The sequence below is a fragment of the Nothobranchius furzeri genome, chromosome 7 (genome assembly GCF_043380555.1).
Source record: "Nothobranchius furzeri strain GRZ-AD chromosome 7, NfurGRZ-RIMD1, whole genome shotgun sequence".
In the NCBI taxonomy this organism is placed as follows: Eukaryota; Metazoa; Chordata; class Actinopteri; order Cyprinodontiformes; family Nothobranchiidae; genus Nothobranchius; species Nothobranchius furzeri.
Genome location: NC_091747.1, coordinates 43,248,305 through 43,274,973, shown reverse-complemented (window position 1 = coordinate 43,274,973; position 26,669 = coordinate 43,248,305). Strand labels below are relative to the sequence as shown.

At 41.3% G+C, this 26,669-nt stretch overlaps 1 protein-coding gene across 3 annotated transcripts in view; it reads left to right on the top strand.

The window, feature by feature from the left end:
* Window positions 1-5,472: 5,472 nt before the first annotated feature.
* The window catches only part of LOC107382586 (RALY RNA binding protein like), a 169,907-nt gene continuing 148,710 nt past the window's right edge, over window positions 5,473-26,669 (top strand). For 2 of the 3 annotated variants that reach the window (XR_008566011.2, XM_054751402.2), the window contains exon 1: window positions 5,473-6,001. The gene's annotated coding sequence lies outside the window, so the exon portion shown is untranslated. Of the gene's footprint in view, window positions 6,682-26,669 lie in introns of all 3 variants that reach the window. The other variant, XM_054751403.2, reaches the window with a different exon arrangement.

Sequence of the window (26,669 nt, the reverse complement as noted above, 5' to 3'; positions counted from 1 at the left end):
TGATTAGCTTAATGAACTGACCTGTATTGGAATGTTTACTATGTGAAGTGCCTTGAGACGACTCTTGTCATGATTTTGGTGCTATATAAATAAACTTGAATTGAATTGAATTGAATTGAAGGTAATTAATGTGAAGATGTATACTTTCAGTGCCATGAACAGCGATTTGACTTATTCACTACTGACGTATACTTTTCAGAACCATGGTCAGATATTTGACATTATTCTGATTAAACATCCAAAGACCAATCAGGTTGATATTATATATTTATATAGGGTATCACAGCTTATTGGTCATAAGTAGAGGTAATATATTAAGTGCTTAACACAGCACTCAATTTACCAAATCCCACACGACTGATTTTTACTTTCAGAACCACAGATAGAGATTTTACTTATTCACTACTGATGTATACTCTCAGAGCCATGGAAAGATATTTGGCTTCATTACTACTGATGTATACTCTCAGAACCATGGGCAGAGATTTAACTTTATTACTATGGATGTGTACTTTCAGCATGGCATAATTGATGTGGGGTACACGTAGGACATGTCCCCCTCATTTCCTGTGTCAGTGCCATCTGCCCCCCACACTTTTTTCGGCCATTTAAGCTGATATTGCAGGGAAAGCTTTCTGAAAGCACCTCAAGCATACACACGCTAGTGCGAATGGATATCTGTGCTGCTGAGCAGAGGCAAGACTTTCCACAGTTTTTTTCTAGACAATGTGAGTTAAGTGATGCTGTTGCATGCAGACAGTGCTAGCTAAATGACCGCTAGGTCATCCCTGCCAACAAATCATGTTAAGCTAGTTACCAGTGTTGTTTTAGCTATTATATCTCTCACTAGTTTATGCTGGGATTAAACTAAATTATCTTTCATTTCTGTGCCAAACTTGTGCTCAGTGTACCTTTCTGCATGTGTTAACACAATATTTATGCCACAACAAACAGATCAGTCAGGGTGGAGCATCAAGACCAGAGGAAAGCAGCAGGGACGATGAAGTTGATGTATACTTTCAGTACCATGGACAGAGATTTGACTTATTCACTACTGATGTATACTTTCAGTACCCTGGACATAGAATTGACATATTCACATACTGATGTATACTTTCAGTGCCATGGACAGAGATTTGAGTTATTCATTACTGATGTATACTTTCAGTTACATAGACATACATTTGACTTCATTACCATGGAGTACTTTCAGAACCGTGGACAGAGATTTGACTTATTCACTACGAATGTATACTTTCAGTAGGGGAATAACTGGGAGCTGGTGGTGGTCAGAGGGACTGGTGGTGCCAGTGTTCAGCAGGCCTCACCTCTGTTGATCGGTCCCAGCGCAGCTATGGCTACATTGTAGCTCATCCCCACCAGCGTGTGAATGTGTGTGTGCATGGTTAAATGACTGATTGATTGTGCTGTGAAGAGTCTTGGAAGAATGTAGAGCCCAAAGAAGCCACAACATAAAAACAGGCCATTTACCAATAACAATAAAATGACCAATACTTTTTCTTGGACTTTATGTTTGCAAGATTATAATTTAGGCTGGATGGTGGGGCTATTAGCATTGCTGCCTCACAGCAATTAGGCTGCAGGTTCAAACCCTGCCTAAAACCTTTTACATGCAGTTAGCATCCTCTCCATGCATGAGTTAGTACTCCAATTTCCTCTACAGACCCTAGGTTCCTAGGTGAGTATGTGATTAGTTGTTTGTCTCTGTGTGACCTTGTGATGGACTAGAGACCTGTAAAGATTGTCCCCCCACCTCTCACCTCATGACTGCTGGAGTTAGCCTCTAAATCCCCTGTGACAGTCATTAGGAAAAACCGTAAAGACATTTAGTCCATTCATCCAGCCATTATTGGTGGCTTATCTGGGGTTAGGCCGCTGGGGCAGCAGCCTAAGCAGGGAGGCCCAGACTTCTCTTTCACCAGCCACTTGGGTCAGCACCTCCAGAGGAATCCTAGGCCATTCCCTGGCCAGCCAAGAAACAGTCGCTCTATCAAAGGAATACAGTGTGTGAGTGCCAGTTTTTATATATAATCATTAGGGATGCACAATATATTGGAATTGATATCAGTATAGCCTGATTTTAGTCATTTTTTAACATATCGGTATTGGTCCAATAAAACTGGGCTGATAATAACTGTCATGACTCCCAGGCTGACACCCTCCTCTGCCTCTGCTGCCTCCTCAATCAAGCCCTCAGCCACTTAATTACCATCACCTGCACCCTGCCATCAGCTCATTTAACTCAACTGCTCCCCCTGCTATATATTCACCAGCCAGCCACCAGTTCCCTGCCAGATTATTGAACGCTCTTTGCCAGTAGATCTTCCAGCGTTTCACCTTGCCTGATCGCTGCCTCCAGACCTCGTTTTCACACCTGACCCCTGCCTAGGACTCTGTCTGCCATTACGGCACTCACCTGTCTCTGACCCCTTCTCTAGCCTGCCCCAATTTACCTGCTTCACCTCATTCTGGATTTTGACCCACGACTCCTCTCCGACTCTGTCTCCAGCCTCGACCTCCTCTGGTAACGTCACATCCAATAAAGATTTTTTTAAGGAACTTTACTGTGTTTGGTGTCATCACGGGTCAAGTTCTGATCGTGACATTGACAGCATCGTGTTTCCATTTGCTTGTCTGTTTCAGAGGGTGCGGGGAGTGATGCGTATTTGTTTAGTCATGTGACAGTGATTGTAATCATCTCAAAAGTGTAAATGTGTGTGGTGTGTGTACATAATAACATAAATTCAGCTTTATTAATTCTCATTCTATACAAAATCTGCTGATTCTTGAAGCATTAATATCGGATATCGGTATCGGTCCAAAACTTTCATATTGGTGCATCTATCATTTTTGTTAGGTCATTGCTAGAAAATTTTCAGCAAAAAACGTTCAAGTGTTTGTCTGCATAAATTGAATGGCTCGCAGGCGGGCAAATTGGACATCCCGGCTGTAAAAAAAATCATAAAATAATCATTGCATGAACTGCTGTTTAAATGTTAAAGCTCTCATTCACTTGTTTTTATCAGTAGGTCCGCAGTGATCTCTGGGGTAAATGAATGCTTTGTGAGTCAATTTCTGTTGAAATGAAGTTCTGGATGCTCCTGTTCCAGGAAGTACAGTTTAGGAGTTAGTAAAAGTTAGGAGGAGGAGCAGAAAATGGTAGGATTTGGAATCTTAATCATTATTATTTGTGAATTTGGACATCTCACCTCTGATTGGCTGATAGCAAAGCAACTCTACCACTGCATCCATATTCTCTGGAATTGTGATGTTTAATCTCCACAGATAACACAAGCTCGAAGGAGTTCTCTCAAGTTGTTGAGATGCTAATGCTAATGGTTAGCTTCTGATGGTGGTCAGAGGGACTGGTGGTGCTTGTGTACGGCAGACTCACTTCTGTCAGTATGCCCCAGGGCAGCTGTGGCTACAATCAGTGGCGGTTCTACATCGAATTACTCCCCAGGCGAGGCCCCCTTTGAGCGCCCCCCCCCCAACCGCCTCCCCCCCACCACCACCACCACACCACCCCACCTGCATGAACACACGCATGTTTTCTTCAAACAGGCATGTTTTATTAGAACGACTATTGAACATTCATTTTTCTAAGTTGCACATATTTACATTAATTACTATGAAGTTGTCAGAATGTAAAGCACTACACATTATATACTGTATCAAAATATATAGAATCAAATATACAAAAACAAACAATAACTAAATATTAAGAATATATGAACATAATAGATAATAAATATTCTAAATAGCAAAAATATTTCACACGTAACAAATTAAAGATAATCACTACAGCATTGCACTAAGAACAGAAAACACAAACTAAAATTAAAACCTAACCTTGATGCAACGTCATCAATAATGTCATCACATGAAATCTGCTCCCCTACTGAGTGATTGATACTAATCAGAGCCAGGTTAGTGAGCTGCCCCTGAAACATAGTTGACCTCAGGTATGACTTGATCAAGTTTTGAAAAGCTCCTCTCAGCTTGAGCCACAGTGACTGGCAGAGCAGTCCAAAAGTTGGGGTAGATCTCCAATAGATCTCATGATCCATAATATTTTAGAATTGCCTCTGAAATTGTAATTTAAACTGACATAAAAAAAACTGTAGACTACCAAAGATGCCAACTTTTACAGAACAAATCATGTAAAAAATAATCAGTGCAGCCATCTGCAATAAATAAACAAGATAGTTAGTGGTGACTGGGGAGTTTTCTTCTGCTTGTAGAATTGTTTTATTTATTATTATGTGAACATGATCAACATGTGTTTGTTGTTGTTCAGGCAGGCCACGGGCTGCAGCGAGCATTTAACAAATCCTAGTTTGAATCAGTAAAAAACGATTCAAGGACTTTTTTCAAACCATTTGAATATTCGTTTAAATATTTCAGCCCAATTAGCTCTGTTAGCAAAGCTACATACCTTTATCTTTCTGCTCTTTTTTCTTTTTTCCCCCTGAATGGGGCACCTGGTGGTTTTAGCCTTTTTATGTTCATCTCTTCTGTTTGGCTCCTGACTCAGTAAGTTTCCTTTAGTCAGGACTAAACAATTTGACCTTGAATGGGGGGGTGACCACAAAATCGTTTTGTTTTTCCTTTTTTTATTCGGCCATTTCACACAATTCAGAGAAACCTGAAAGAATGAAAGGCCTGTGTTTATGATATTATGATTGAAATATGGAAGAACGTTAAGATGTGATTGACTTTAGCCATGTTAATACAGTTGATTCAGCCCCTGCACGCTCATTTCATTTGGGAAAGACGCAGAGGTGAATTCCCCCGCCGCACCCCTCCCCTTCCTGTTCTTTAGACACACGGAGCACGTGAACGTTCTCAGTCAGCAGGAGCGCCTGCAACTGCAGGGGGCGCCAACTTGCTGTTTCCAATCCAGACACTGTCATATGACAGATAATAGAAAACCTCGGTGCGGCGCAGATTTCCTTTTTTTTTTTTTTTTTTTACTCCGCGCTTGTGCGCCCCTTTTGTGTCATGAAAAAATGCCGCCCCGGGCAACTGCCCTGTCTGCCCGTGCCTAAAACCGCTACTGGCTACAATGCATCTCATCACCACCAGGGTGTGAATGGGTGACTGATGGTGCTGTAAAGTGCCTTGGGGGATTCCAGGACTCTAAAAGGCACTATATCAAATACAGGCCATTTACCATTTTAACTATCCAAGATGTGCTCTGCTCTCTCCTGGATGCTAAATCAACAACAGCTTTCCTTATCACAAACCAAAATGGGTGAGTTCGTGACTTTGCAGCTTTTATAATTGGAGTGTTTTCTCATCTAACTTCTATCGGCAGCTAATATAGGAAGTAGGGGTAGAAGACTTCACGTTTAACCTGCAACTCAGAGCGACTAATAGTGTTTCAAACATAACAAAACTGTTTTTCCATGAACTTGCTGTTTAAGGCTGGATCTGTTTTAAGGACAATTGATGGCTATGATCAAGTCACATTTAGAACCTGTTTCTCCAAACTGAGGCTGCTCAGTGAAAAGGAAAGATGCTCATGTTTCACATTCCCACCTTCTTCCTAGACCACGAGAACACCCTGATAGCATAAAGACGCACCAGCCGAACCCTGCTGTTCCCCATAGGAGCGAAAACAACCACGCTCTATGTGTTAACAGCTCCCGTGACTGTGACACACACTCACACACACGCGCCCGCACGCGCGGGGCTCTGCATCTTTAAAAGCGGAATGAAAAAAGCAGCAGAAAACAACACGCAGCTCAGTCCGAGCTGTGGGCTGCTGAGGACTACCTCCCTCTACACTCGGAGCCTTTAGGAGCGCATCAGCTGCTCGGTTCTGGACTCTCATTGCTGGAAGCCGGGGCTGAAGGAGTCACATGACAGAAACGGAGGCAGAGAGCTGGAGAAAAGGAACAGCATCCCACTTCGCACCGCCATACTGTATTTTGAGCCATTTCACATTTTTATTGCAACATTTTACTCCCGCTCGGTGAGTACACTTCCACTGGCATCTTTTTTAAATATTTTTGTCTATATTTTTTTTTTTCTAAGCCTCTTTTTGTGGTCTTTTACATTGCCCCTCCTTTTTTTCTGTTTTTCCTCTTGCTGGTGTTTGAGTTGAGCAGTGACATGGTGGTGGTGGTGCTGGTGGTGGTGGTTTTTCCAACATCAAGTTTTTAGCATGCAGTGATTCTGATCTGTTCAGGAAGCCGTGACTTCGCTTGCAGTTTTGTTTTGAGCAGGTTTTTGGCAGCGTTTCAGATTTTTCCCCACGCTTATCGGTGCTTTTAAAACATTTTTATGATGATGCTGATTTTTGGCTGTTGCTGAATGCTTTGGTTTTGCAGGTTGTTTGTTGGAGTTTTGTGATTTTCAAGTCTCCTCTTTCTTTGCTTTCACTTTGCTCTTTCCTTTCTGAAAGGGAATCATTTTTAAAGCCTCCTGGCGTTTTAACCTGATACTTTTCCTGCAGCTCAGCTCACAGGTTTGTGGTTTTTCGGTTTCTCTCTTTTTCGTTTTGCTGAAGTATTTTTGGGATGTTTTTATTTTTATTTTTATTTTTGACTAGATGATGCTGGGTGGACGAGGGGAGTTTTGATTCTTGAGAGAGTTCAATGCGTTTTTCTTTTCTGTATCAAGAAGGATGAACAGACATTTTCCCTTTTGCAGGTACATTATGAAAACACATCATTCTGTGCTTGAAATAAAGACTGAGGTGACAGATTTGCACCTGTGGCTGATTCATTATTCCATAAGAGGGTCATATTGTTCATTAGATCATACCTGAAGGTTAAGCAGATAACATCCTCATCTCACTCTGTGATCTTAACATCTGATTGGAGGATGTGCTGCATCCAGATCCCTGGAAGATGATGCACTTGTAATGACCTTAAAATAAAAAGTGCACAAACTGATTCCACATTACGGAGCAGAAGCTAGCACTTCCTCTGCTGCAGAAGGCATTTCTTTACAATGCAGTTGGCAAACAAGTTGAGAGCATTAGAAGCACCACTGTAAGTCGCTGATAAATATCGCGCTGCTCTTAAGTGCCTCTCTTTGCTGCTGGGCGAACTCGAATCGGCTTTTCAGATACATAAATGCCCAGCGATGTGACAAATCTGGGTTTGCAGGAAACTGTTAGAGCTAGACAAGAGTGTACGTAAATCCTCCAGCAGACAGGTTTAGCTCCAGATTACTGGGATTGTGCAGGACAGGCATAACAACAGAAATCACGCAGGGCAAAAAACTGGTTTGCATACAAAGATTATACGTGGGTTGTAGTTTTCTTTTTGGGAAACGTTTAACACAAAGAGTAAAACCTGAACTTTTTAAAATAAAGTCTAGCTTTAGTTCATCAGTTAGATGTTTTTGATGTGATTTTTTTAAGAAACGGTTATGAACAATTATTAAACCTGATGCAGGTAGCCCTTTATGTTAAAGTTAGTCCAGATTTACTCATTTGATGATATTATCACATATACCATGATATTATGTATATACAAGTTTAAAAAATAATAATTGTAACTTAATGGACACATTTTCCCAGTTTATCATTGTTATACTTCTGGCTCCCATTAGATTATTTTTCCAACATGCTGCAGACTTTTCAGATCAGCCTATCTGAAGATGTGCTAGCTTCTTCACATTTGTGGACCAAACGCTTTAGAGTCACCTCGCTTCCTGATAAAAGCACCAATGCTTTGATACTTTTAAGCAATTTTTTACAAAATGTTTACAAATAATTGCTATTTATTGGTAAGTTAATGAGCCATAGAGTCACATCTGGTAGGCTTCCTGTAGTACCTCCACTAACCAGCAGGTTTCACTTTGGAAAGGATCAGACAGACATCTGCAGGAATGGCAGCAGAAGAAGAGTTTACAGGAAGTGCACAGATAAAACTGATAATGGATGCTATTGAAAACATAACTACTGATATTTTTGGATTCCCTCTTCTATCCATCTTACCCTGACTGGACTGACAAGCTAACAGCTAGTTGCAATGAATTTGCTTATAGGGAGACCAGGCAGTTTGGGCTTTTAGCACCCCCAATGTCTTTTAGTAGAACAAAATGCAACTTATCTCCTCCTCCTATCTAACGGCTGAAATGTCTCCCCAGCCTTCATTAGTGTTTACAGGAGTGGTTCAAATTCAACAAATCAGCTGTGTTCATGATCTAAAACATGCAGGAAACATGCTGGAAGCAGACTGCAGCACCAAGCATGTCAGCTCAATTATTTTTAAGTCCAACAGACCAAACCGGTACTCTGAAGTTGCAAATGCAGTATTCTGGCCACAGGGAGCAATAAGGGTCTGAGTGACATTTCAACAACCTTGATAAGGGTAATTTTAGCACATTCTGTATCAAGAAATAGATTTAAAAATATAAAATATGTCAAGTATCCCTTTAATAAATCACAGGTGTGCACATTAGCTAGCTCTTCTGTGAAACTCTACAGGATAATTAAAATTTTCCTGCGGGACTAATCATTATATAACATGACATTGGTTCAAGCAATTGAATTTGAATGAATTGATATAATTATTTTATGGTTAGAAATGCTTTAATTAGGTAAATATCTGATTTTTAAATCACCTCTGTGGTTAGCTGTTTGGTCTGAACTAATCTCTGTTTCTCCAAACTGAGGTTGCTCAAGGGGTTGAATAGAAACTTAAATTTTTCATATCCTTTTCACAGAAAAGATCCTTCACATGTAACATCACCATTTCACTTCCTGTTTGTGTTCACCTATTGGCCCACAAAGCAGCTGCAGGCGGACCATTAAACCAAACATAGATGGTTAAAGTTTCAGTGTCATTAAGCAGCGGTGGATCAGGAAGAGGCCCGCTTTTAATCTGGTCATATGAAACATCGATAACTGCTGTAATCCATAGACACGCTTCCATTTTTAATGTATAATGTCGACTAATTAGAGCAATTATAAACATTTTATCAAGACGTGAAAGGCTGTTATCATGTATTGATTTTCCTGCTGCCTGGTGAGTCTGTGGGCCATAAAGCAGATGTAGATAAAGAGACAGTGGGTGGTTTTAATGCCTGTTAATTTGTGCAACAATTTAGGGGCAGAGTTTAGTGACTGCTTGTGCTGTCGGATCAGTAAATCTAAAATCAGACACTATATTTTCAGTTATTTCTTCAGTAATGCTCAACATGTTGTCTAAATGACTCTTTTCAAGAACTTTAATCTATTTAGGATGATCATTTCCGCAAATATCTTTAAGTAGAATGGGGTATAAACATCTAGATTTGATTAGGTGAACCAGGTTTCAGTCAAACACCCAGAATCGGTTCATCTGTGCATCATAACAAGCTAACGCGCCTCCAAAGCCCCCCAGCTGAGAGGCGTCTCCGCCTTGCCATCCACTGCCTGATCTCCTGGACGTCTCTCCTGCTAAACGTAATGATAGCTTCCATTACTTCCTGCAGGGCTGTGTCTCCCCTCCAGGCAGGTCTTCTGTTATCTGGGCCGAGCCAGAACTGCACGGGAGACTCGCGGAGAGGTGCGATAGCGAGTGTGTGCTCGTAGACGTCTGCTGGCATGAATAAAACATCGCAGGGCAGCTCACTGCACGCAGCAGGCGTGTGCTGTAGGGCGTGTTGGGCTTGTTGGTGTGAATGAGGCTGGAGCTGTATCACAGGAAAGCATGTGTCTTATTTATTAACACATAATCAGCTGATTTGCTCGGATTTACTCTAATTTATCTTTGATTTATACTAAATAGGAACCATTAAAGACAAGTAAAAGCTGTCTAGAGCTTTACTGATAATAGTTCCTGCATGTGTTCTGATAAGATTTATTTTGTATAACAAGCAGCATTATTTGGGTTGTATTTTTTGCTCCAGTGTGATAAACTGCTGCAAAGCTGATCCAAAGCTGTAGAAAAGTTGGGATTGCACAGAAGCGACAAAGGTTCCTGCAGATTTTCTTGTTCCTTTTGCCTCAATAATAAATAATTGCGGCTCAGATTGTTTGTAGTTTGGTCTCCCATTTATCTAAAACTTCTCTCACACTTGTTGCACTTTTACATTAAAAGAAAACTAAATGAAGAACAGCTCCAGATGCCTGCAAGGCCTCTGTGGCTGCTTCAAGTGAATAATTGGTTTGACCAAGAACCCTCACACACACTTTATGACGTTTAAGAAGCTCTTTGTTTAAAATCTCAGATTTGTATTACATCTCCTGCAACTGATTCACTCTACAGAGATGCAGAGTCAAATCTTCTAAACTAAAGCGTCACATATCAGTGAGGTGGAGAGTGATTCAGGATGGAAATAAACTGATATAGGGGTTATATTGCTGATACCGCTATGCAGAGGTTGATGGTCGATGCTGATTTTTGTGGACCAGTTTTCATGGCCTATATCTCAACATTTTGCACCTTAAATACATGCTTTTGCACATTAAAATGCCTCTAATATTAGTTGATGCACAACTTTTCAGAATCTGATGCGGTTCCTGGACACTCACTTTAACCGACTGTTGAATCTTAATTTTGTGCACTGCTCAGTGTTAACATCAAACATGCAATCAAAGTTTATCAAACAAAAATACAGAAAAAAAAACCTGGTAAATAAAACAACAGTCAGTTGATGAAAATGTTTTAAAGCTTTTATTAAACATATGTTTTTCAGCAGCACCAGTCTGCAGCAGCACTGGGCTGCCTGCAGAGGCGCCTGACTTAAAACCAGCTCTATTGAAGATGCGTTTCAGCCGATGGCGATATTTAAATCACTGGTAAAAGTTGGCCAGATTTATTGGTCTACCCATAACTCAGGATTGTGAAGTTAGTATCTAACTGATAAAATGAAAACATTTGATCCACATTCTTGTGAACGAAAAGTCAGAATTTTTCAATTAGGTCTGTATTTGTTTAGCATTTTACTCTTATTTCTTCTCAGTTTCGACAGATTTAAGTTTTTCTTGTTTTGACCTTACAACATTTTAAGTTAAAGCCTCTACTCAAGTTGGCTCACATATTTGCACTGTCTGACTCAAATAAGAGCTCCTACTATGAATTTCTGACAGACAAATTTTGTTTTGCGATTTTTGACACATTCATAATTCCAGTGAGGACAGCCTTGGAACTTGGGAATGCTGTTGAACTCCCTCGGGAACACCGTCTGTCACCATCTACAGCTGAGTTTACAGCAACGATTCTAACCGTTCAGATCACAGAGGTGTTTATGTCGACCAGTGTGGGTTTTCCACAGGCTGATAGCCGAAGCGCAGTTTAAATGTAAATAAAATCAACCTTTTTTTTGGTCTAAAATAACTAATATTGAGCAGTAGCAGCTGCATTTTCATTTTCCTGCTTGTTGATTTACCAAATTTACACAAGCTAACCAATTTATTCAAAAATCTGCACTTGCACATGAAATAAACGTTTTTACTTTTTAATCAAATTTTAATAAAAATACAAAAATGTGCTAAATGTGTTCAATTAGTAAATCATTAAAACTCTTTGATGGATAAAAGTACAAAAAAGTCCAGCTTATTGTTGCCTGACAGACAAATCGCAGGGCACAAACATTTCTAATGAGTGGCAGCAGCTCCCAAAGCTTTCATTTACTGGTGTTCCAACAACGTCTGCTCCCACGTGTGAAACAACATTTATTTTAGCGGCTGGAGAACTTTTGTTTTTTCACACTCCACTTTATCACTAATGCAGCATAAATGAAGAGGCCTGCAGAGAGCCATTCATTTACCGTTACGACTGTTAATCCAGAGTTTTTTAAAACCGGATTAGAGAAGTTTTCTCTTTCATTAGCAGGAGCCGCTGTGAATGCAATGGTCAGATAATTAAAACAGGAGCCCTGATGGCTTAAAGCAACTTACACAAATGGCATATTTTAATATAAACAATTAAAAGTGTTCTGAATCCTGTATGATTCTGTTTCCTAAATGCAATAGAGCCACAAAACAAACCTGCTTCATGTTCGAGGCTCTTTTTCTTTTTTTGGCTCAAATGACCCATCTGAAATAATAGTTTAGCACTTAACTGCCAGTTTTCTGAGTTATTTATTTGATCTCACAAGTCATAAAATAGTCATTTAAGACTACTAAATCTAAAGAACAGGGTCAAACTGAGTGACTTTGCAGTATCTGCTAAGAAAAACCTTTTAAATAAAGCAGCAACAAAATGAGAATTAAATGAAAACAGTATTTTATTGGAACTGATAATTGATAACTGAGAAACTGGATTCAGAGAAATGAACCAGAAAGAAGAGGTGTCATGTGATCTCTTGGACAAACTAAGTTTTGATTTGCTGCCAAAATCTTAAACTTTTTTTAATCAGAAAAAAGTTTAAATATGTAAGACAAATCTTTTAATAACCAAGTTAATATTTCTTGGTTTACAATTTTAAGTATTCCAACAAGCTCCTTTTAAAATGAAGAATAATGAGTTTACCAATTGTTTTCACCCGGACCGTTTTAAGCGTGACACACTGAGCCTTATCCCTTCAGTATAGACTGATGAAAGAGGACTAGCAGCGCTAAAGATGTGTTTACTTAAAGGTTTAACTGAGCCAATGATGTTAGCTGCTGTTAGCATTATTGACACCAGTTAGCATTAGGCAGCTAATTATGTGATGATGCAGCTGCTTTCTGTTACTTTAGATTGGGTTTTTAGGGACGTCACTGGCACTACTCTGGCCTGATGATACTGAATGTGGCCAATTTTGATTTTATTCAAAAGGGTTTGGTAAAATGAATATTTTAAAAAAGTAAATCTTTAACATGGAACATCAAGTAACACACCATGGTGAAGTTACAGGCTAGGAAAAATGTCTGGTTGTTTCTTTTTGCTGAAGAAGGAGAAAAATTGTTCAGTTTGCTCAAATTAAGTAAATAATTTAGAAAATGCATGTAAATCGTGATAAAACTTGCTGTTTTACTTTACAACAATTGTGATGTCGTAGACTCACCCATAAAATGTAATAATTTTTTGGGAACTTCCAGAAGAATTTTTTTTATTATAGATAGGTCCCAAATGCAACCATTACATCAGATTTGTATTTTCAAACAAGTTAACAGAACAATTTAGATCCACACTCAAACATAAATATAGGATTTGTATTGTTTTGTTGATGAAACAAACATTTTTAATAGGGAGGGACAATGTATCTGCATCAATATTGGTATCGGCCGATGTTACTCATTTCTTAACATATCGGTATCGATTTAATTTAAAAAAAAACAAGCCGATATTAACAACTGGTATTTTTTCCATCTCATCTCCATTTGTTTGCCTGTTTCAGCTGGTGAGGTGTTATTGTTTTGTCATGTGAACAGCGAATGAAATCCTCTCAGAACCGTAAATGTGTGTGTTGTGTGTACATAATAAACTAAACTCAGCTTTATTTATTTTCATTCTATACAAAATCTGCTGAATTTAGAAGCATTAATGTCAATATATTGATATCGGCAAATATCGGTTATCAGCCATAACAGTGATCTTAATATCTGATATCGGTATCGGCCCAAAGTTTCATATCAGTGCATCACAAATTTTTAAATTGACAAATTTCCAATTGAATCAAAAACAACGGCCCAACAGGAATAAGAATCTAAACATGATATTTTGTATGGATCTAACTTTATTGCTGGTACACATGCTTATTATTTTTTTAAATGTATTTATTTTCTCTCCAACTACGTATAATTTAACCGTACTGTTATAAAGCCATACACAGCACAGTGTACAGATCTTGTTTTATTACACGTCTCAGCATAATATTCCATGTTTTCCACGTCAGTCGGCCAGATATCATCATTAAAGTTTAACCCTGAAGCAGAAAGATGACCTCGCTCTCCTGTTTTTGTCTTATTCCCTTTCTGAATAAAACAGAAAGGCTTCTCCTTATGGAAATGTTGCAACATCGGATCTGTGTTGCTTCATAACAACGTCTATGAGTGAAATATTCACACACACACATGAGCAGAGAAAGCACAACGACTTCTGCTGCTGCTGACCTTCAGAAGCAGATTGAATGTTATTTTTAAGAGGATTTGTTTTGTTTCCTTGCTGGATGAATGGTAGAAAACCAGAGAATAAAAGAATCCAATGTTTAGAAAAGCAATTAACATTTTTTATCTGCATAAAAGAAAAATGTTTTTACCCACAGACGCACAATCTTAAACAAAGGATAAAATATAGGAATAAATTAGGTTAATTTAGTAAACAAAACCATAATGAGTGTGGGAACATCATCTCATGGTTGTCCTCAACTCCTCTCCACCTCTTAGAGATTGTCATTAGTGGTTTAGACAGATGGTTAGTGGGCTGGCTCAGGTACAGGCAGACCCAGCATCTGCGATTCAGCTGCATACGGTGAGTCTGAAAGACTGTGCAGCTAAAACAGAAAGTAAGGCAGAGGAGTGGTGTGGAGCTCTGCTGAAGCATGTGGCAAAGGCCTCCAGATGCTGCAGAGAGCCACCGAAGCAGATAATGTCCTGCCTAGATTACCACAGGGACCACAATTACATAGGAGACGGCCTCTCTGGGTCAGCTGCAAGCTGGTTCTGCAGGGATCAGCTGTTCTCGGAGTCCTCCTCCTGGACTCAGCTGTCCCTCACCTGCTCCTGGCTGGTCTGTTCACAAATGGACAAACTTCCTTATTACTTATGGGCAGAGAGACATATTGACTTTGTGTTTGGATTATAGTCCAGTCCTCTAACTTTACATCTCTATAAGGTATTGCAATCTGCTCAGAATCAGTGCTTTATTATTCTGGGACGGTATTTACAAGCTCAAATGCAACATCTCTAGGATGCATCCAGAGGTCAGGTCCATGCAGATATTTGCAGAGAAGCACTGACTGTGGTTTTTAGGACCAAGGCCGAATTCTGATTCATCTACAGCTCTGACCCGCCTTTACAAAATTTGGCAGCGTCCAATTTGTCTGAAAAACTGTAATTATATGATATGCTTTAAAAAATTCCAATTCACTAGAAAAGTTGGATTATGTTTAACTTCCACATGATAAATAATCTTTATGGTGTTAATTAGTGATGGGGAGCTCATAGATGGCATCTGAGCTGCAGAGACAATCTTTCCAACATTTTTAAATCGAGGCTGACCGATATGTTTATTTTTTAAGGCTGATTCAGATACCGATTTTTTAAGAATTTTGTTGCTGATAGCCGATATTTAAAGCCAATTTTTGAGGTATATATATATATATATATATATATATATATATATATATATATATATATATATATATATATATAAATGTGTGTGTGTGTGTGTGTGTGTGTATATATTTAGCAGCACATTGATTGTGAAAGACAACTGAACACTCACTGTTTGCAATATAAGTCAATAAATCGCTTCATATTTATTGAACTTCAAATATAAAACAAGCTCAAAACATTTAGCAGTTGTTGGCCACTCAGGTGTCTGTTTTGTTTATTTATTTATTTATTGGCTTGTAAAATTATTGTGGCCGTTGGCTGACATAGAAACTGTGATATATCGGCCTGATATATTGGTCAGCCTCTATTTTTAAATGCTAATCAGGTACAATCAGATGCAAAATTATGACAAAACAATGTAAACTAGGTGTATTCAAGGTGCGGCCCAGGGGCCATTTGCGGCCCTTGGAGTGATTTTATTCGGCCCCCGCTTGCATTTCTAGAATGATTAATTCTGTCTCAGCAGCAGTTTTGGATATGAAGTGATACTTTCTAACATTTTTATGTTCAGAATTTAACGAGTAGGTCTGTGCTGGATCTACTCTTAGGAGTAACCATGAGGAAGAAAATGTTTCCCTTTGGAAGGAGAAAAAAAAATATATATATAGTTTTGTTATTATTTATTATTTAATTAATTTATTTTTGAATTTGTTTATTTTTTGTAGGTCTGCTAGTAACTTGAAGATTTTGGCTCTCGTTTTGAAAAGTTTGAACACCACCGATGTAAACTACAAGAAAAAGACAAAACCAAACAAAAGGAACTCATTACAAACCGCAACAATACTAGAAGAGCTCAGCAAGCATCAGAGGTGTAAACACAATATTACGTATATCAACTTTAATAAAATACTAAACAACTAAAAGACACAAAAACACTCATTTGACAATAAAAAGGGCACAAATGACTTCATGGAGACGCAATGTTTGGTACAAAATGCTAAGAAAAATGTAAACTGAGTGCAGAGACACAAAACGACTGATATAAATGCATCAGAAAAGACAATGAGACACTTTAAAAAAGACAAAACAAAGATATAAAGACTTATCTCTGAAATAAGGGAACAGTCAGACACTAGTGACTAAAATAAAGCTAAATACTCAGAGATGTAACCTGAATATAAAAGAAACTGAAGATGATGAAATGCAGAACCTAGACAGGAAAAAGGAAATGCAACATCCATAAGAGATGAGATCACAACAGAGAAAAACAAAACGCATGTAAAACAAACCAAACGGGAGGCTCGGGCGTGAGGCTCAGGTTGTTTGTTTTGTTTTGGGACAGAGCGCTCGCTTGTCGCTTCACTGAAGCAAAGAGTTTGGACTTAAATGTGTGTCTTGTGTGTGTGGGAGTGGGCCTGACACTAAACTAACCTCGCTCACTCAGACTGCAAATGGAGAAGGGCGTGATGGTAATGTAGGCAGGCTCTTAAAAGGATTTGCTCTAGTGAATCAATGTTTTTACATTAAACTCCTCTCCTCTGTTAGTTCAACGCAGGAAAATTAAAGTGAGTGTTTGTTTAGTTGAGTCACTTGTTTATTGTGTGGGAAAGTAGAAAAAGGGACAGGAAGAGAGAATTCCTGCCAGTCAGGGGAAGTCTGAGCTGAGCAGTGTTGGGAACGTTACTTTTAAAAAGTAATTAGTTATAGTTACTGATTAATTTGTCAAAAAAGTAACTCAGTTACTAACTGAGTTATGAGATTATAAAAGTAACTAATTACCAATATAAATAACTACTTAGTTACTTTTTTCATTAAAGAATGCAAGAAAAATGGGTTCCCCTGTTAATTAAACACTTAATTTACTATAAATCCCTACAATAGTGAAATATAAATGACTATTGACTGGAACATAATAAAATATATGTCCAAATGTTTTTTTATAAACCTGACTAATTTAAATAAATAAGCACTTAACAGGAGGAACTACTAACAGGAGCATTACACTTATCTAGACTATTAAAAGGTCACTGTGTGATATTTAACAAGACCCCAATCAGCTAAAATTTAAAATTGCAAACAGAAACACCTGTAAAGGTTCCCGAGCCTTTAAATGGTCTCTCAGTCAATTTAAATTACAGAAATGAATGTAATTTTGCACAGCATTTTAATTTTTCCAGCTTCACATAATTATGTGTTTTAGTAGCACTTCTGTTGCTGGTAATCTAGTAACGGTTAAATAAATAAATAAAATCCTTTAAAATGACACTACAAGAGGCACAAGCCTGATGGAGGACTTACATTTACTAACTTGGGTCAGACCCAAACACAGAAGAGCTGAAGCTGGGTGGTAAACACACACGGGTAGTTCTAATGACACCTGAGCTACAAGGGGAGTAAACACATGATCAGGAACAGGTTACAGTTGGATGATCTATGAAGATCGTGACGCCTGAGCGGTGAACAGGTGAGCGGACCTTCGGGATGTCCCTCTGTCATGCTAAGAAGGACACGGCTGCAGCCGTAGACTATTCATCACATCTTCCTCGTTCTTGATGCACTTGAATGAAAACGTCTACCTCTTTAGCTCCTGATGAGCTGATGACAGCTTCAACACACCACACTGCTTAATGTACACATTTTCTTTTGATAAAAGAAGACGGTAATTAATTAGTTTGCTCGTTACTGAAAAAAAAGATTTTTTTTAGTAACGAGGTTATTTTAAACGGCATTATTCCCATCACTGCTCTGTTGGGTCTACAGCAGGCAGCGACTGAGACAGTGAGAACACTGAGGGTCTCGGCCCACCCGGCCAATCATCATCGTGTTTGTAAATGTGTTACCGACACCTCTCTCTCCCTGGCTGCAGCTGAAGTGTGGCGGTCAGAAAGCATCACACTGTTGCTCAACGTTCGACAAGCACATAGTAACGCACAACCTTCCGTCCCCGGTAACGGTAATGGTGTTGCAACAGTGCAAAAGTAGTTAATTAGATTATTCCGTTACCTAAAAAAGAATGCCGTTAGTAACGCCGTTATACTTAAACACTGTTACTCCCAACACTGGAGCTGAGTCAAGACCACAGTAAATATGTCAGAATCATTGTTGCGTTTGGTGTTGATCTTTATTACGTAATCCACTATGATTGGAGCCCCGTTAGCTGTTAGCATGTCATTTTAGTAATTAAACTGTTCCTTTAAATCAAGGTCTTTTAAATGTATTGATCCTGAACCTTCCATACAGCCCAACTAATATATTAAGATTGAGGCCAATATCGTCTCGTCTCGTCGTCTCGTCTTCCTCCGCTTATCCGGGTCCGGGTCGCGGGGGCAGCATCCCAACTAGGGAGCTCCAGGCCGTCCTCTCCCCGGCCTTGTCCACCAGCTCCTCCGGCAGGACCCCAAGGAGTTCCCGGACCAGATTGGAGATGTAACCTCTCCAACGTGTCCTGGGTCGACCCGGGGGCCTTCTGCCGGCAGGACATGCCCGAAACACCTCCCCGGGGAGGCGTCCAGGAGGCATCCTGACCAGATGCCCAAACCACCTCAACTGGCTCCTTTCGATCCGGAGGAGCAGCGGTTCTACTCCGAGTCCCTCCCGAATGTCCGAGCTCCTCACCCTATCTCTAAGGCTGAGCCCGGCCACCCTACGGAGGAAACTCATTTCGGCCGCTTGTATCCGCGATCTCGTTCTTTCGGTCATTACCCAAAGCTCATGACCATAGGTGAGGATTGGGACGTAGATCGACCGGTAAATCGAGAGCCTGGCTTTCTGGCTCAGCTCCCTCTTCCCCACGACAGATCGGCTCAGCGTCCGCATCACTGCAGACGCCGAACCAATCCGCCTGTCGATCTCCCGATCCCTCCTACCCTCACTCGTGAACAAGACCCCGAGATACTTAAACTCCTCCACTTGAGGTAGGACCTCTCCCCCGACCCGGAGGTGGCAAGCCACCCTTTTCCGGTCGAGAACCATGGTCTCAGATTTGGAGGTGCTGATCCTCATCCCAGCCGCTTCACATTCGGCCGCGAACCTACCCAGCAAGAGCTGAAGGTCAGAGCTGGATGAAGCTAGGAGGACCACATCATCCGCAAAAAGCAGAGACGAGATTCCCCTGCCACCAAACTCGACACACTCCACACCACGGCTGCGTCTAGAAATTCTGTCCATAAAAGTGATGAACAGAACCGGTGACAAAGGGCAGCCCTGGCGGAGTCCAACCCTCACTGGGAACAGGTCCGACTTACTACCGGCTATGCGGACCAAACTCACGCTCCTCTGGTAAAGGGACTGAATGGCCCTTAACAGAAAGCCACCCACCCCATACTCCTGGAGCGTCCCCCACAGGGTGCCCCTGGGGACACGGTCATAAGCCTTCTCCAAATCCACAAAGCACATGTGGATTGGTTGGGCAAACTCCCATGCCCCCTCCATCACCCTTGCAAGGGTATAGAGCTGGTCCACAGTTCCACGGCCAGGACGAAAACCACATTGCTCCTCCTCTATCTGAGATTCAACTATCGATCGGACCCTCCTCTCCAGTACCTTGGAGTAGACCTTTCCAGGGAGGCTGAGGAGTGTGATCCCCCTATAGTTGGAACACACCCTCAGGTCACCCTTCTTAAAGATGGGGACCACCACCCCGGTCTGCCACTCCCTAGGAACTGCCCCCGATGACCACGCAATGTTGTAGAGACGTGTCAACCACGACAGCCCTACAACATCCATAGCCTTGAGATACCCAGGACGAACCTCATCCGCCCCCGGGGCTCCGCCGCTGTGTAGTTGTTTGACTACCTCAGCAACTTCTGCCCCCGAGATCGGACAGTCCATCCCCAGGCCTCCCAGCTCTGGTTCCTCCTCGGAATGCGCATTGGTGGGACTGAGGAGCTCCTCAAAGTATTCCTTCCACCGTCCGACTATAGCCCCAGTTGACGTCAGCAGCTCCCCATCCCCACTGTAAACAGTGTGAGCGAGTTGCTGCCTTCCTCTCCTGAGGCGCCGGACAGTTTGCCAGAACCTCTTTGGAGCCGATCGATAGTCTTTCTCCATGGCCTCACCAAACTCCTCCCACGCCCGAGATTTTGCCTCGGCAACTGCCACTGCTGCACCCCGCTTGGCTATCCGGTACCTGTCTGCTGCCTCCGGAGACCCACAGACCAGCCACGCCCTGTAGGCCTCCTTCTTCAGCCTGACGGCTCCCCGAACCTCTGGTGTCCACCAGCGGGTACGGGGGTTGCCACCACGACTGGCACCGGCCACCTTACGACCACAGCTAGCAACAGCCGCCTCGACAATCGCAGAGTGGAACAAGCCCCACTCGGACTCAATGTCCCCCACTGCTCTCGGGACGTGGTCAAAGCTCTGCCGGAGGTGGGAGTTGAAGACCGTCTTGACAGGTTCTTCTGCCAGGCGTTCCCAGCAGACCCTCACTATGCGTTTGGGTCTGCCAGGTCTACGCGGCATGTTCCCTTGCCATCTGATCCAACTCACCACCAGGTGGTGATCAGTTGACAGCTCCGCCCCTCTCTTCACTCGGGTGTCCAAAACATACGGCCGCAGGTCAGATGATACGACTACAAAATCTATCATCGACCTGTGACCTAGGCTGCCCTGGTACCAAGTGTACCGGTGGGCATCCTTATGTTCGAACATGGTGTTCGTTATGGCCAAACTGCGGCTTGCACAGAAGTCCAATAACAAAACACCGCTCGAGTTCAGATTAGGTGGGCCATTCCTCCCAATCACACCCCTCCAGGTCAAGCTGTCATTGCCCACGTGAGCATTGAAGTCCCCCAGCAGGACAATGGAGTCCCCTGATGGAGCACTATCTAGCATACGTCCCAGGGACTCCAAAAAGGGTGGGTACTCTGAACTGATATTTGGCCCATAAGCACAAACAACAGTCAGGACCCGTTCCCCGACCCGAAGGCGCAAGGAAGCTATCCTCTTGTCCCCCGGGGTAAACCCCAACACACAGGCAGAGAGTCTGGGGGCTAACAAAAAGCCAACCCCAGCCCTCCGCCTCTCACCCGGAGCAACTCCAGCAAAGTAGAGTGTCCAACCCCTCTCCAGGTCTCGGGTTCCAGAGCCAATGCAATGTGTCGAGGTGAGTCCGACTATATCTAGCCGGTACCGCTCAACCTCTGCCACAAGCTCCGGCTCCTTCCCTGCCAGCGAGGTGACGTTCCATGTCCCAAAAACTAGTTTTCTTGTCCGGGGATTGGACCGCCAAGGCTCCCGCCTTGGTCTGCCACCCGATTCGCATTGCACCGGACCCTTCATGTTCCTCCTGCGGGTGGTGGGTCCACAGTTGGACGAGCCCATGTATCCGGTTCGGGCTGGGTCCGGCCGGGCCCCATGGGCGAAAGCCCGGCCACCAGGCGCTCGCTCAAGGGCCCCAACCCCAGGCCTGGCTCCAGGGTGGGACCCCGGTAACCCTCCGGCCAATATCATAATCTGATATTGCTGTTATGGCAATAATTAACTCATTCACTGCCAGCCGTTTCCTGAACAGAAAAGCCCTTCGCTGCCAGCGTTTTTAAGTGTTTTTACAGTTTTTTTTAGGAGTCACAGAGCGTTGCGCGCTAGGATGATGTCAACGCCAAAACTACTCAAATAAAGAGTAGGCTCACCTCTTACATCAGAAAGAATCTGCACGTTTTGAGCATTATCCGTTCTTTCATAGTCCGTTGTAGAATTGTGATCAGCAGAAGCTTTTCCGGTTCGCGCCTCACTTTTTTTACAGCAGCGGCCCAAAGCGATCTCCTAACACGTGGATTTTCTGCTTCATGATTGTGTGACGTATGCGGATGAAGATTAGCTTTAGAGCTGGGATGTTTGTTCTCACGGTGCAGGGGCTCGTTCTGACGACCACACAGTAAAAAAAACTGCAAATGACAACTTTTGTCGTCAATGGCAGTGAATGAGTTAATATTTATCAATATTGCTGTACATGCTTGTTGTATTGTTGCTGCATCCTCTGTCATTTCTGCCTGTTGTCTATATGGAGCACTGTTAAGCCGGGTCCATATTCGGAGGCGACAGTGGCGTGGAACAGCAGCGGACGCCGCTGCTTCAAACAGAATCCATTATTGTCTATAAGACTGATCCAAACCAGCCACGGCGTGGAACATTTCAGGTGCGTCCCAGAAGCATCTTGTCCCAAAAGATAGGATCAGGTTCCCTTTTTTGCTACAAACCGCCTCTGACCGCAGTTAAAATAGGGCTAGACAGGAAATCACACACGGTTTCAGTGTAAAATGTCTGGTAATTTTCAAAATAAAAGACTATTGCAGAGATGTGATTTCTTATGTTGATTACATCAAAACATGTGACCTAATGGCTTTTTTTACTCCCAGCATCAGTCGAGAAGTGCAACAGTGTGCTTTTCAAGGCTTTAATCCTGGCTTAGGAGAGCCACAACATAATGTATCAAACATGATCTCCTTCTTTTTGGTTTGATGGCAGATGGCATAAACAAACCATGACCTTTGAAGTCTTGAGGGATTTTGTTATCTTGCGAGTTCAGCGACGACTACAGCAGTGAAGCCGCTCTGCGGCTGAGACTCCCCCAGTGTGGATTGATGCGCCGCAAAACACGCAAGTAGACCGTTCCACTGCCATTATGTGCTGCTGATGCCCCCAGTGTGGAACCGGCGTTAGCTAGCGATGGAATACCTCAAGGAGTGTATTGACACACTAGACAAACTGTGTCGGCACTGTATTGACACTGTGTTGGTCATTCAATAGTGACATCTGCAGTATTTCTAAAATCATTGCAGGTAAATAAGATGGAAAAGCTTACATGCTGCAAACCCACACCAGGTGTGCAAGATTTAATTTCCTGAAATCAAAATATTACATCATTATGGAATTTAATTTACTCAATTTGTTAAGTTAAGTTGTTTATGAAAGGAGTTTAACATTTGCTTATAACCTTTGTGTAAATGCTACAATGAGTTGGCATGTTAAATCTTCTGAATGTGTCCAATAAAAATCAGAAGTAAACGTTTTGACTTATGTAAATGTGTTAACCTCTGTGTTAGATCATACAAAATAAAAGACTAAATATGGATTCATTTATGCATTTTTATTGAGGAGCAAAAGTTTCTGCAGTGTGTTTGCTCCAAGGCCACTTCTGCTCTTAGACACCAGTTCCCCTGCCTTAGAAACCACTCTTTCACAGGGTACAGATGAAGGTGGTGTGCATAACACACACACAAATACACACACACACACACACACACACACACACACACACACACATCATGAAAGTACTTGATTAATTAAAGCAAACATTTCTTAAACATACCTTCCTGCTTGGTAGAACATATGAGGGTGCAATGAGCTTCAGGAGCTCCCGGAATCCCTCATTTTCGACAATGGTGAGTGGCTGGCAGTCTTTGATGATCATGTTAACCACAGCCTCATCCACTGCTTGCTTGTCAGGAACTGCAAGCCAAAAGGAAATACTTTTTTAAAAGCTTTAAAAAGCTTATTAAAATGATTTTACAAGCAATACTACAGAGTCACACAAAGCCTTTTGTGTGTAATAGACTATTTTTGACAATTCAGATTTTTTTTGTGATAGTTTCAACATACCTGGGGTATCTACCAATTCATCATTGCCATGCCGAGCTATAATGCCTCAGCATTGATGAAGTGCTCTTATTGGAGTAAGACAGCTCTGTGGAGCAGAGCCGACACTTCACCTACAATAAAATAAATAGTTAATTTATCTGAAAACAATTTAAGCCTATTACCAGAGAAAGACTACAAACACATTTAAAATACAGAAATAACAGTAAACGTTGCTGGAGACAACAATTTACCTTTTTTGGCGTCAAAAGATCAAAATTATTCCAGACTGGGGAAAACTTCTTGGAACGATCCATGAAGTCAGCGGAGAAAAGTGAGCGTGAGGGTAAGGAAAAATCCAAAATCCAACAGCAAAACTCTATCCAACAAATCCACAACATGTCGATACAGTTTGTTTCCTTATTAACACAATTTGGCGCGGCGCATCCAAACGACACACTTCCTGTGTCGGTCACGTGATATTTTCTTACAGTGATACGCGCACCGATACGGGGTTTCACTCTTGTGCAGTCGACACTGTGCTGACGCGCCAGTGTCGTCCGTCCCACCACTAGCGTTAGCCTCTCACCAACGCTTGATGGAGAGATAAACTGGCTGTTAATATTTGCCCAGCTTTACTTTGTTGATCAATACTGATCAATTAAAAAATCACTAGTATTAGCCGATACCGGTGTTGATGCCAATATATCATGCATCCCTAAATCCAACAATCAGACCTCAAAAAGAGCGGTATCGAAAGTCAGGACCCCTCTGTGGGCTTTAGCTCTGACTACTACAGATATTTTTAGAACAAATGTTGTGACTTATCTTTCAGTTTTGAGATACACAAATTATTTTCATCTAAGTGGCAGAAACAGGCATCCATACAAAAAGTGTCAAATAATAGTTAAAAAAATAATGATTTTACTGTTAAAGAATCATCTTATGATATTGTTGCCATATAACCCCCTCCTACATACTTCCAACCTAAGTAAAAACTGCCATTCTGCACAGGGAGGAAATAAAAAACACTCAATTATACAAAGATAATCAAGAGTCATGCAAGGAAGAGGCTGCAAAAGCTTACGAGGAGGATTTTCAGTGACGGGTAGCAGTGGTAGAAATCTCCCATAGTAGATATTTCGAGGAGATTTAAACTGAAACGGAGAATAAAGAGAGATATTTCCACACAGAGGCATCTTGACTCACATACTCATGAGGATCATGACCTCAATTTTTCAGAGTCTGACTCTACAGGAAAGGCCCAGGTGCACTCAAGGAGAGATGGCTAGCTAGCGCGCTAGCTAGTGAGTTTGTGTAACCCTGAGGGCAAAAACATGTTCACAGAGCAAACCTTTTGTTTCTCTCAACAAACGCTTCACTCTGGCAAACGGGGGACTGTTTGTGATGGGGAAATGTATTCCACTCCAGATTTAAATTTGGATTTCTGCTGACAGGGAATCTTACATTTTGTTAAACAGTCTCATGGAGGGAAATTCTGTTTTGCTACTGATGAAAAATTGTTATTTTATCTCTCTTCTTTTTATTTCACTATTTAATAGTATATAATTTGCCTTCCTTTGTAAAAAAAATCTGCTTAAATAGTGATTTTCTTTGCTGTTTTAGCATCATTATCATAGCAGCACAACATAATCATATCAATAAAGCGTATTAAGTGTAACCTGAATAAGCAGCGGGTTTTTTTGTTACAGCAGAGTGTCCGTTATTCAATTTCCCCTTTAAACAACAGAATTGTGCTTGTGAAACATTAATAGCTGGTTGACATGTCACAGCGAGCTCCTCTGTCAGGTGTAAATAAGGCTTCATTCTTCATATCGATTTTTCCTCCAGGTTTTAAATCAGGGGAAATCAAAGAGCACATTGTGGCGAGTTCGCCGCATTACCAGCGGCGTATTCTGTTCCGTTTCCATCCATTTGATTTTAAACATCATTAGCCAACACCAGCCCTGTAACAGATATATGTGTCTGGGGTATTGGACTTGTTGAGAAATGTGAATGAAAACTAGATCAGGGATATTAATTACACAAGTAGCTTGTCTGGCGTGAGTTTCTGAGTAATTGGTTTGAGGATTTATTGGACTCAAGTTATGTGAAAACAACTGAGAGAAATAGAAATTACCGTGGGAGATTTCCGGCCAATGGGTGTACTTCTGATTGTTGATACAGGAGGATACTTACTTGTTAACCATTTATTTTCTGTATGAAATAATTTGAGTATTAACCTTGGGAGGATTCCATTAGAGCCCACTCAGACAATGTGAGATTTACACTTTCCTATGATGTAAACAAGAAACATGGAAATGAAAGAAGTTACTTTTTGGATTGATGGTTGGAGCACTGGAGAAAAGAGGCAGGTGTTGTATTAAATATTGCAATTAGGCAAAATTGTCAGCCATTTGAGTCATTTTTTCTGTGTAGAAGTAAATAAATAGGCTCTTATATTTTGTAGATGGCCTCCTGAACAACCTCTGCTCAGAGAAATAGCTTTTTACATCCTATGGGCCGGATGAGCTAGGTTGAAAACAGTCAAAAGATGGCTTCAGTTACCAAAATACCTAACTTCAATATTATTCTATTAGCTTCTACCAGCTCTCAGTTTTAGTTCTTGTTTTTCTTTGGTCAAAAATTTAAAGAAAGTCCTGCAGAACTTGACTTCTGGACATTATACACTCAGAAACAAAGTTACCTAATCGGCACAGTATAAGGATTAAAGCAATAAAGACACGCTGTTATACTTCTTGAATGATGCAGGGGGTAAATAAACTGTTAGGTCACATGTCTAGACGTAATCTACATATAAAAGTGCATTGCTGCAATAGTCTTTTATTTAGAAAATTACCAGAGATTTTACACCAAAATAACATGTTATTTCCTGTCTTGCCCTATGTTAACTGTGGAA